The sequence below is a fragment of the Schistocerca americana genome, chromosome 2, assembly GCF_021461395.2.
Source record: "Schistocerca americana isolate TAMUIC-IGC-003095 chromosome 2, iqSchAmer2.1, whole genome shotgun sequence".
In the NCBI taxonomy this organism is placed as follows: domain Eukaryota; kingdom Metazoa; phylum Arthropoda; class Insecta; order Orthoptera; family Acrididae; genus Schistocerca; species Schistocerca americana.
Window position 1 is genome coordinate 327109006 of NC_060120.1, and position 13032 is coordinate 327122037.

Consider the following 13032-nt stretch of genomic DNA (forward strand, 5'->3'; position numbering starts at 1 on the left):
GCGCGCTGCTCTCCCTTGGATCTTCTCTATCTCTTCTGTCAACCCTATCTGGTACGGACCCCACACTGCTGAGCAGTATTCAAGCAGTGGGCGAACAAGCGTACTGTAACCTACTTCCTTTGTTTTCGGATTGCATTTGCTTAGGATTCTTCCAATGAATCTGGCATCTCCTTTACCGACGATCAACTTAATATGATCATTCCATTTTAAATCACTCCTAATGCGTGCTCCCAGATAATTTATGGAATGAACTGCTTCCAGTTGCTGACCTGCTATATTGTAGCTAAATGATAAGGGATCTATCTTTCTATGTATTCGCAGCACATTACACTTGTCTACAGTGAGATTCAATTGCCATTCCCTGCACCATGCGTCAATTCGCTGCAGATCCTCCTGCATTTCAGTACAATTTTCCATTGTTACAACCTCTCGATGTACCACAGCATCATCCGCAAAAAGCTTCAGTGAACTTCCAATGTCATTCAAAAGGTCATTTATGTATATTGTGAATAGTAACGGTCCTACGACACTCCCCTGCGGCACACCTGAAATCACTGTTACTTCGGACAACTTCTCTCCATTGAGAATGACATGCTGCGTTCTGTTATCTAGGAACTCTTCAATCCAATCACACAATTGGTCTGATAGTCCATATGCTCTTACTTTGTTCATTAAACGACTGTGGCGAACTGTATCGAACGCCTTGCGGAAGTCAAGAAACACGGCATCTACCTGGGAACCCGTGTCTATGGCCCTCTGAGTCTCGTGGACGAATAGCGCAAGCTGGGTTTCACACGATCGTCTTTTTCGAAACCCATGCTGATTCCTACAGAGTAGATTTCTAGTCTCCAGAAAAGTCATTATACTCGAACATAATACGTGTTCCAAAATTCTGCAACTGATAGGCGTTAGAGATATAGGTATATAGTTCTGCACATCTGTTCGACGTCCCTTCTTGAAAACGGCGATGACCTGTGTCCTTTTCCAATCCTTTGGAACGCTACGCTCTTCTAGAGACCTATGGTTCACCGCTGCAAGAAGGGGGGCAAGTTCCTTCGCGTACTGGTATCCCATCAGGTCCAGCGGCCTTTCCTCTTTTGAGCGATTTTAATTGTTTCTCTGTCCCTCTAGCCCATTATGACACCATAAAATGCAAGTATTAAGGCGTAAGGTTAAGGCGCTAAATTTCGTCCCCCAGTCTCTTTTTAGCCTCAGAATACAATATCTTTATATCAATTATTCCCAAAAAACTTATATAACACCAGCAACTAAGCATACACACCGTACTTAGCTCAAAATATATCAGAAACGATTAGTTATCTTTACAGAAAAAACTTCAAAAACAATGTACTTTTACTAAACTTGACAAAGTGGTCCTATTTTCGTCCCCTACTGATACATCTTGTAAAAGAGGTATTGTTGTTGTTGTTGTGGTCTTCCGTCCTGAGACTGGTTTGATGCAACTCTCTAAGCTATTCTATCCTGTGCAAACATCTTCATCTCCCAGTACCTACTGCAACCTACATCCTTTTGAATCTGCTTAGTGTATTCATCTTTTGGTCTCCCTCTATCATTTTTACCCTCCACGCTGCCCTCCAATACTAAATTGGTGATCCATTGATGCCTCAGAACATGTCCTACCAACCGATCCCTTCTTCTAGTCAAGTTGTGTCACTAACTCCTCTTCTCCCCAATTCTATTCAATACCTTCTGATTACTTATGTGATCTAGTCATCTAATCTTCAGCATTCTTCTGTAGCACCACATTTCGAAAGCTTCTATTCTCTTCTTGTCTAAACTATTTATCGTCCAAGTTTCACTTCCATACATGGCTACACTCCATACAAATACTTTCAGAAACGACTTCCTGACACTTAAATCTATACTCGATGTTAACAAATTTGTCTTCTTCAGAAACGCTTTCCTTGCCACAGCCAGTCTACATTTTATATCCTCTCTACTTCGATCATCATCAGTTGTTTTGCTCCCCAAATAGCAAAACTCCTTTACTACTTTAAGCGTCTCGTTTCATAATCTAATTCCCTCAGCATCACCCGATTTAATTCGACTACATTCCATTATCCTCGTATTGCTTTTGTTGATGTTCATCTTATATCCTCCTTTCAAGACACTGTCCATTCCGTTCAACAGCTCTTCCAAGTCCTTTGCTGTCTCTGACAGAATTACAACGTCATCGGCGAACCTCAAAGTTTTTATTTCTTCTCCATGGGTTTTAATACCTACTCCGAATTTTTCTTTTGTTTCTTTTACTGCTTGCTCAATATACAGATTGAATAACATCGGGGAGAGGCTACAACCCTGTCTTACTCCCTTCTCAACCACTGCTTCCCTTTCATGCCCCTCGACTCTTATAATTGTCATCTTGTTTCTGTACAAATCGTAAATAGCCTGTCGCTCCCTGTATTTTACCTCTGTCTCCTTTAGAATTTGAAAAAGAGTATTCCAGTCAACATTGTCAAAAGCTTTCTCTAAGTCTACAAATGCTAGGAACGTAGGTTTGCTTTTCCTTAATCTTTCTTCTAAGGTGAGTCGTAAGGTCAGTATTACCTCACGTGTTCCAACATTTCTACGGAAGCCAAACTGATTTTCCTCGAGGGCGGCTCCTACCAGTTTTTCTATTCGAATGTAAAGAATTCGTGTTAGTATTTTGCAGGTATTACTTATTAAACTGATAGTTCGGTAATTTTCACATCTGTCAATACCTGCTTTCATTGGAATTGGAATTATTATATTCTTCTTGAAGTCTGAGGGTATTTCCCCTGTCTCATACATCTTGCTCACCAGATGGTAGAGTTTTGTCAGGATTGGCTCTCCCAAGGCTTTCAGTAGTTCTAATGGAATGTTGTCTACTCCCGGGGCCTTGTTTCGACTCAGGTCTTTTAGTACTGTGTCAAACTCTTCAGGCAGTATCGTATCTCCCATTTCATCTTCATCTACATCCTCTTCCATTTCCATAATATTGTCCTCAAGTACATCGCCCTTGTATAGACCCTCTATATACTCCTTCCACCTTTCTGCTTTCCCTTCTTTGCTTAGAACTGGGTTTCCATCTGAGCTCTTGATATTCATACAAGTGGTTCTCTTTTCTCCAAAGGTCTCTTTAATTTTCCTGTAGGCAGTCTTAACAGTTTAAAAACAAGGTAATAATAATAGAGACATGTTACAATGTTTATTTATATTAGTTACAGGTTAAAAACGTCCATTTTTGTTACAAAAATGTTGATTAGCAACTGTACGATTATTTTTTACCCTTCCAAACAAGAGTTCCAAATAAATTTATTTATTTTTTTGTTCTTTGCTCGTGAGCACATTTCGTGTTGCCACACGGAACATTGAGTGCAACGCATCCGTTTTTCCCCATGATTTTCTAGAGAAAAACGTTTCAGGCAAATGGGGCACTACGCATCATCTTCATTATCCTCGCTTGCACTTGAATCTTGGTATCGGACATCACAGTTGTCATCAGAGTCACTGGATATTTTCAGGCTTGTTTTCTTTTTAACGGTTTCTTTACCTTTCCTGGCAACGTCTTCGGAATTAGATCCAACCGTTTTCTCACATTACGTTTGGTTTTCTCTTGAGATTGTTTCATCTTGTAAGGCGAGCGTGTAATAAGAGAAGCCCTGCCTCGTCCCTTAGACGAAGATGAATGGATAACAGGCACCCCTGCGATATCTGTTGGGCTAACTGCTACTAACTGTGGCATCAGTGTGCTGCTCGAAGGTTGAGTGGCTGGAAAGGCCGGCTGTATAGCTGTGCTTGTTGAGGGCTGATTTTTTGCATGCGTGTCCGGAGCTGAGGAGGCGTCAGCGATCGCTGAAAGGTCTTCTGGGCCGAACACATTCGGGTTGTAAGGCAGAATCCCAGTTTTCTTAAAACCATTAACGGCAGTTTTTACAACCGCTGCGCATTGATAGGCTTCATTGAATAGCTGTGCAATCCGCATGTCACCAACAGTCGTGCCAGGATGGTTAGACAGCCTATTTTCTATTGCCTGCGCATAAAATGTTTTGAAAGGAAACATGAACGACACATCAAGAGGCTGCAGTTTTGAAGTGGAGTGAGGAGGCAAGCAGACTATGGCAACACCATTATCAGAGCAATGTCAGTAACATTCACATTGCGAGAATGTGAACAGTGTCCGTCAAATATCAACACAACAGGATCTTCCTTTGATGGCTTTACAATTGAAATGAAAAGTCGAAATAATTTTACAAAAAGATCACTTGTATCCACCAAGACTCAATCGCTCCCATAATTGACCCAGGAGGAGCTCCATCCATGAGTTCGTTCTTCATCAGCTTTCTGGGAAAAATCATAAGAGGAGGCACAAATGTACCCGATGCCGACATGCACAAAATAGCCGTCACTAGTGCACCTCTCTGCAGACGACAGTTTGTGCGCAAACTTCTTCCCTTTCACAGCAGCAGTCTTTCTTACTTTGTGTTGTACCACTGTGATGCGGGTTTCACCTATGTTGAACACTTTAAGTGCCGGTCAAGGTGGCCGATCGGTTCTAGGCGCTACAGTCTGAAACCGCGCGACCGCTATGGTCGCAGGTTCGAATCCTACCTCGGGAATGGATGTGTGTGATGTCCTTAGGTTAGTTAGGTTTAAGTAGTTCTAAGTTCTAGGGGACTGATGGCCTTAGAAGTTAAGTCCCATAGTGCTCAGAGCCATTTGAACCTTTTTTTTTTTTTTTTTTTTAACACTTTAAGTGGATTACATTGTATTTTCTCCAACTCGGGGTTCAAAATAGAGAAAAAGAGCTTAACACTTTCCTCGTTGAAACTTTGTACCCTAGCTAGTGACACGGATTGCGGCGCTCATGTAGAAAGTGTCTCTGAAGAAACAGACCCAACCACTTCCATCCCACTGAAAATGGCTGAGCAACCTTATTGCGTATAGTAGGCTGAAAGGCCATTCGCCTAAGGTCATTTAGAGTAAAGCCATAGAAATTTTTCTCCGTGTCCTTACAATAAGACACTAACTCAGCCTCTAACTCACGTTAAAAAACTGGTTTTCTACCAATAGCTTTTTCAATTAACCCTTCAGCACTTTTACCTTCTCCTTTCTGTATATAATCCTTGAGAGTTGCTCTAGGCACACTAAATGTCTTACTCGCAGCTTTATATCCCATTTCCTTATTTCTCACCGCAGTTATTGCAGATTTAAATGCCTCTCTATCCCACTACTTCCATGGCGGCATCTGAAACAAAGTGTAGAGGTATGTTCTAAATTTTATCCCCTGGGCGTATTTAGAAACAGGTGGGGGGACGAAAATAGGGGCATCCTGCTTGCTGATATGGCGCTTCCCACACTACGTGAAGTTAACCGAACACGGCAAAACGCTCACATCATTCACTTTATAGTTTACCCTTTACAGATTATGTCAAATACAACTAAATAAACACATTATAATAATTCGAAAAGAGCATTTAGAAATAGTATTTCGACAACTCAAATTTTGACAAATTAGAATACGTTTTCTCATACGGCCACGGAGAGGACTGGACGCATGAAACTTTCACAGCTAACTGGTGGCCATGGGCGCAACTAACGAAAAATATCACCGATGGCGCCCCTACCGGCAGAACATAGAACGTTATGGGGACAAAATTAGGTACGGAGACGAAATTTGGCGCCTTTACCTTACTACTTAGGTGATTTCGAGAAAATCTCAAGAGGATTTTTCTAACATTCTGCTTGGTATCTGTTTGTTCTAGGTCGTGGCCCCCTACCACTTTCGCGCAACGACGCTCTGAACGTGTTTTTTTAGGGAACAGACTAGTTTGAACCTGGGATCTGTTGCCAGTAAGGAGACGCCAGACTACACATGACATGTAGAGTTCAGAAGAGTTCAGTGAGACTACCGATGGTATAATCAAATACTTAATGATTTCAGCGTCAGCTCCACTGCCTCCCTGTAAAAGAATCTTAATACTAACTAAATTAAGTGGAAGGGGTTCAAGCCTTTCCTATTTTTAGTTAGCTGGTAAAATAACGTCGAAAAAGCAGTTAAGTTTTCCATTGGAAATTTTATTCTGCTCAACAAACATTGTTCATAAATTGCACTATTGATAAAAGAAAACGTTTTACTACAGGATGATAAAAACCATCTGTGTTCAACAAAAATGTGAACGAATATTCCCTGAATGGGTTTCCAAGTTCTACAATGGATCGAAGGATGACCTATGCCATATCACATTTATATCTAGATTTAAGTTAAGTTTCATAAAAGAGAAAACTATTAAAATGGTCTACAGTGGCCCTCAATTATCTTTAATTACTTATCTAACTTGTCATAAATTACAGTGGCTGATGTGGCTTCTCAATAATTATATAACAGAAAAATCATTGCGTTTCAGATTTTTACTTCAAGTAGCAAATGTGAGCACCATGAGATTTAATTGACGATCGACGCTAGTATTATGTAAAAAGGGGATGTAACAAATGAGACTTCTGCAGTTCTGAGTGAAGCCTTATGCACTCAAAAACGCGGCACCGCGTGCGTTCATTACCTTGTCAGTGTTTAGGCAGTGTCTGGGGGCGGCGGGCGGCACAGCTCCACACACCTCGCCGTCTCGGAAGCAGCTGTCTCGCAACTTTTCCTTACTACAATTTACCGAAGTTGGTTTTTAAAAAAGGTATCTGGCTGTGTTTTCAACTGACCAATCAGAGTCTCAATGTTAACCTTAAGCTCCGCCTACAAAAATTCTGTTTATCCAATGAGAAACGTTATACTTTTCATGGTGGGGCAATGTTTTTAACGTTTGCAACGTAACAGAGACACGAAAAAGTCTCACACTAAAACTTGCAGCTGGTGTGGCCCATTTGGTGTTATTGTAAGATCTATACTGTTCTTCTGGAGGGCTCTACGTTTTAACATGGGCTGCGGGATGGTCCTGGCGGTCAGCCGGCGATGTGGGTGTCCGTCACTTATCGTAGGGCCTTCTAGCTTAACACGGTTCTGCTCTCGGCTTCTGTTCTCGTTTCTCTCATCGGAACTGCGTCTGTTTTATGGTGGGAAGGTATGACATGCATTTAGGCGTTCTTGTGTTAGTCTGTGGTATTCCGTTTGCTCACTCGTTGATCGTATTACTTTGGTTATCTTAATGTCAGGATTTATTCGGAGCTATGTTAGGGTTTTCATGGAAGGTGTTGGATTTGCCTGACACTTTACATACCACTACCCTTCGAACTTAATTTTTGCACTGAAGTTAGGCAATGATTGAATCGTTGTCTAAGTCAGTCAAAAATTATTCCTTTATCTACTGTTCAGCCACATTATTCTAGTTCTATGCTAGTTTCATCACTAATTTATATTTTTATATTCTTCCACATTATTCTCAAAAATATGTTTATATTGACAAGAGAAGAATATTTTTATGTTATTATCATTATTAATTTTTAATTATTTTCTTTCTTTATTTAAGTGTGAAGTTTGTTTTTTAAGAAGTTTGTTATCGAAAGTGAGGAGTCTTTCACATCGATTTTCTTAGAAATATTTTTTTTATAAATGTATAATTAAGTTAAGTCTATTCCTAACACATTTTGTAAATATCATGTACAAGTAAAACGTTTTTGTTTCTAGACACTCATTTCAACATTGTTGCACTAACAAATAAGAACTATTTCCAAGAGTTGCTTTGACAAAGAAATATACATACACAAGTATTGAGATATTATCCTAACAAATGGTACAAATGTTAAAAAAAGGGAAAACGTCCAACAAGATAATTTTTGATTATTTGTTATTATAAGGAGAAAATAAGTAAAATACAGTTATTCTTTTATTTTTATGCAGAGAAAATAGTGGCATATAGTTTTAGTGTTTATTATGGCTTACTTTTGTTCTTTATACACTGTCCATTTCAGAACTAATGACTTATTTTTATCGATAGTCAATTTTTACTTAAGTCCATAGTCATTGACTGTTATTTTGTAGTTTATTAGCTGTCTGGTGTGCTTAACTTATTTAGTTTTTCACACATTTCTTTTGCACAATTCCTACATCACATAATTTGATTTCACACATACACACAATCCTATGAATGTTTAAGCATGAGGTTGGTGAATGTTTTTGCACAAAGATGATGGACTTGAGCGAGATGGATGTGGGCAAGTATTTGATGTACAGCTTCATTCGTCGTTCCTTGTTGGTTTTGCAACTGTGTGTTGCTGTTGTGGAGGTCCCATAATGGAATGGAGCTGAGAGTGCAGAATTTCGTGGTTTACTGGCTTTTTATGCGTGAAAGTCATCGTTATGTGTCGCTGAAAGCGGTCGTTTTTCGTTGTAATACTTCACAGACGACTAGTTTACAATAGGATAGGGATTTGGGAAGGTATGCCGTCTATTCTTCACCCATCTTCTTTCTTGGTCTCAATCTTGCGAATCTTCAACTTCTGTTCTTCCTGCTTTTTCTCTGCTTCTTACTTGATTCTTAGTTCTTCTCTGGGCAGGATATGGGAATATTTATTGATAACTAGTAACTTTGAAGTTCTTCTCTTAGTAACTGTTTGATAAATTTTTTGGACGTGTCATTTCTACTTTGTGTAAGTTTTCTTCAGTTTTGTGCATCAGCATGCTGTTTAATAGCAGTAGTGTGACTTTTACACATTTTTTTTTGGCAGTGGTGGCTTGCCCAAGTGGTCATCTCGTCGGGCCGTTTTTTGCTCACTTCGCTGAGTCGGGGCGTCCTGTGGTTTACGAGCGGCGAAAGTCCGGTGTTTGCTTGTCTGTCCCTGCACGGGTCCCTTTTAGCAGTAGATTTACTGCCGACTTCGGGTACAAGTGCCCTTTGATGGTCTCGCTGTCCTTTCCCTTCTCTCGACGCTTCTGCCTTGTAGGAATCGTGTCTTGCTAATCACATCCTTTTCTTTCTTGATACTTCTCTCGTTGCAACTTGTGGGTCATTGCATTTGCTTCTTGCTGGAGTTTTTACAATGGTTCTTACAAAAAATTTTACTTATAATCATCTAACATATGTCTAGTACCTACATTGTTTTACGCCTATTTAAAAAGCTTTACAAATTTCGGCGCCCTTTCCATATTACAATTCTAAGATATTTTGAGTCTTAACTTCTACAAGAATCCTCAAATTAGTTTTTTATTTTTGTGTAGTGTCGAGTTGTATAGCATTTTAGTATTTCATGCTGTTAGACTATCTACGCTTTATCCCTTCACCTTAATCTATGCTGCTATTGTTGTTATTTTTGTTTTTGTTTTTATTGAAACTACTTTCTTTTTCCCACCCTCCTCTTTCTTCATTCTTCTTTTTCCTGACGATCTTATCTGCAACATAAACATGAAATATTGTGCTGATTATCTACTTGAACTTCTTGAAATTTTTCGTCAATTTCTTTATGGACCTTTAACATGAGTGGAGGCGATTCCCCCTTTTGTGCATACCATTCTAATTCTTCATCCTCTTTATCTCGCATCTTTCTTAATTGTTTGTTTATAACTGGTATTTCTTCTAATTTTAGCTTTTGCTCAAAGTGTAGTGTGACATTCCCGAATGTTATGCTACCTTTCCCCATATCTATTATCACTCGTCTCTCATTTAAAAAATCTGCACCTATAATCAAATCCACAGTTAGTTTAGGTATAATCACGAAGTTGGCTTCGATCTTTTGACCTTGGCAAGAAAGAGTTAACCTTGTTTGTCTCGTAACTTCCGCAGCATTGTTTCTAATAGGACCTCTTACTTTAATCTTACGTGTTTTCAGAACTGGCAATTCCCCATTGGCATTACACTGCATGAATAAATTTTCTGAGATCACGGGCAGTTCACTTCCGCTATGAATTACAATATTGACTGGGGTATGCTTTACCATGGCCTTCACAATTGGTTGAATTTGAAAGGGTTGGTTCTGTTCTTCTTCTTGTTGCATCAATGAATCCACCACTGAATCATACATGAGTCTTTTCAGGAATTTCCCTTGTGAATTCGAACTTCCTGTAGGATAAGCTTCGACTGCTACTTCTCTCTCTTTTATTTCCTCTTCTCTATTTCTTCTTTCATTTGCGCTTTCTTCAACATGCTCTACTTTTTCCTCATCTTCGTCTATCATCTCCTTCTTCGTCGCTACTTCCGCATAATCGCATTTAAATGCTCTAATTATCACTTCATAACTTCCTTCATTATATAAGTTGGGTTGTGTGTCCACTAGTAACTTATTTTCAACTTCTGTCGACTGCGCATTATCCACATTGAATTTGCTTTCCCTGGTTTCTATCTCAAATAGCTCTGCAATACTCATTACTTCGTCCTTTCCTCCTACATTCGTTGTGCAGGCCTCTGGTAATTCATCTTCCTCGTCAGTATTCTCCCAATTAATTTCGTCCAACACAATATTGTTATTTTCCTGTCTTCGTTTTCATCTGGTCCCTGCAGTTTTGTTTCTTCCTTCTTCTCTTCTCGTGATAAGGTATTTACTTCTCTGTTCAAGGAGCTGCAATTGTCCTGGGTCGGTGCGTCATTCTCTTTGGCATGGGCGCTCAGCTGTCAATTCGAACGTTTTTCAGGGTTTGGTAGTCTTACCTCCACCTCTTCTATCTGTATTCTCTTTTCTTGCTCCGCTTGTTGATATTGGTTTCTTTGTTGATAATTTGTCGGTCTATTGGTTCTCCAATACCCGTTCCGGTTGTCATTGTTCCCTCTGTAATAGTTGTTGCCGTTCCTGGGTGAATTATAGTTATTGCCGTATTCTCTTCTAAATCCATAACCGTTTTTTTGTTGAAATCTGTTGTCGTTTCTTGGTGCGAAGTTATCACATGGTTTGTAAGTATTGTTTCTTCGTACTGTGTCTTGTGGATTCCACTGCTTTTTGCTTTCGTTTTCATGTGCGCTTCGTCTTTTTCTTGCGTCATCTTCCGAAAATATAAACTCTAGTTCCCTTAGAATTCCTTTAAATGCTTCGACGTCATTGCCTCCGCGACCTACTAATGATTGCTGGTATTTCAATGGTAACTTCATCGCGCATAATTTAATCAACTCTCCGTCACTGTATGGTACATCTAAGCATTGATTTTTCTTTGCCATTACTTCGAAAATCACGGGACTCTTCTCTCCTCAATTTTGTTTTTAAATATCTGTAGAAGTTGGAGGTGCTATGTAAGGAGTAAATGAAAAAGTTTACTAACCAAGATGACTTGATGACAAGGTTCCTTTCAGACCTGTAACACATCTCTGTTAACTATTAAATGTGTAATTGTGCAACACTCGACCAGCGCGCACGTTTTAATCATACTGGTGTTGTGCATACTGGTTGTCCACGATAACTTGACGATTATACCGGTGGTGCCAGAAACGGAGAAAATCGGCACTAGTTGAAAGATGTTTGTTTAGCTCCGAACGATGCCAACGTCATGCTGCCCCTAGACGCGAAGTATTACTGTCCAGTGGTAATGGTGCCAGGACTGCGCCGAACAGCCGACGCTGCTCCTCTCCCCTCGGCAGTCCAATGCAGGGGCAAAGCACGTGTCCTGCCGTTACCGACAGCCACTGAGCGGATTGTCAACGTATCGTGAACAAACAGAAGATTAAACAATTCTATTTGCAGCCGCTAGAGCGCTGCATATTATTACTCAATCTCATGTGTCCACAAGTCTCCTTGTTCTCATATCTCCAGGACACTCCACCGAACCACTCTGTCAGTCGTATTATGGATCAATGTTTCCGTCTTTTCCACCAACTGAGTATAGATTGTGAAAGCGTTGTTCCCTTTAAAGTAAAATGCAAACAAATTACTTCACATATTGTTTAGTGTCAATGAGCTGCGCCTCTTTATTTTTTTTATTTTTCTTTGTTTACTTTTTTTTGATGATGTAATGTGGCACTGGGATTTCAATGTGTAGCCCCACAGTAATCACGTAACTTGTTTTTTTTTCGCCCGCATCTCGTGGTCGTGCGGTAGCGTTCTCGCTTCCAACGCCCGGGTTCCCGGGTTCGATTCCCAGCGGGGTCAGGGATTTTCTCTGCCTCGTGATGGCTGGGTGTTGTGTGATGTCCTTAGGTTAGTTAGGTTTCAGTAGTTTTAAGTTCTAGGGGACTGATGACCATAGATGTTAAATCCCATAGTGGTCAGAGCCATTTGATTTTGTTTTTTTCGAGGTGATAATTAAAATTTTATGACAACGTCTCTTGTTTATGCTATGCCTTTTTATTTTACAAGTGACTAGGTGAGCTAACGACGTTCGGATAACGGAATTACTTCAAACTTCATACACTTCTAATAGTCCATTATGACTACATAATGTGCAAGTAGTAGGGAGTTCTACTTAGGCCATGGGCATCCAAACGTTTATGTTAAGTTGTGATAAACTGAATATTTTCAGTCAATGCAATTTTTTTTTTTTTTGTCGAGCAGGTATTGTTATTAGCGTTAAGCAGATTATGTGCGGCCCAAAAATAATCTTCTTCCAGTGTGGCCCAGTGAAGCTAAAAGGTATTTCGAGAAAATTGCGAGAGAAGTTTCGCGCATCGGCGATGTATCACTGTGTTGCGAGTCTGAGCACGACGTGGCGGCGGTCACGCTCTTAGCGTTCAGGTTCCGTAATCGGTGGGGTGGGTCATTGGATCGAGTTCCACTCATTTCTTTTAATTTATACTTTTTTAACACTAGTCATATTATCTCATGTGTATCATATTTGAAAGGTAATATAATGGAAAGACACATGTATTGGCATGAACTTATATTGAATTTCCAATATTTCGTCGCTGTTTGCTAGTTTTTATTATCACAAAAAATATTATGAGATTTTCACTCTGCAGCGGAGTGTGCGCTGATATGAAACTTCCTGGCAGATTAAAACTGTGTGCCGGACCGAGACTCGAACTCGGGACCTTTGCCTTTCGTGGGCAAGTGCTCTACCAACTGAGCTACCCAAGCACGACTCACGCCCCGTCCTCACAGCTTTACTTCTGTCAGCACCTCGTCTCCTACCTTCCAAATTTTACTGAAGCTCTCCTGCGAACCTTGCAGAAATAGCACTCCTGAAAGAAA

At 40.1% G+C, this 13032-nt stretch overlaps 1 protein-coding gene across 1 annotated transcript in view; it reads right to left on the bottom strand.

Moving 5' to 3' along the window:
• LOC124594911 (probable imidazolonepropionase) overlaps positions 1 to 13032 on the bottom strand; it is a 180143-nt gene that overhangs the window by 122550 nt on the left and 44561 nt on the right. The gene's annotated exons all lie outside the window — the stretch shown is intronic.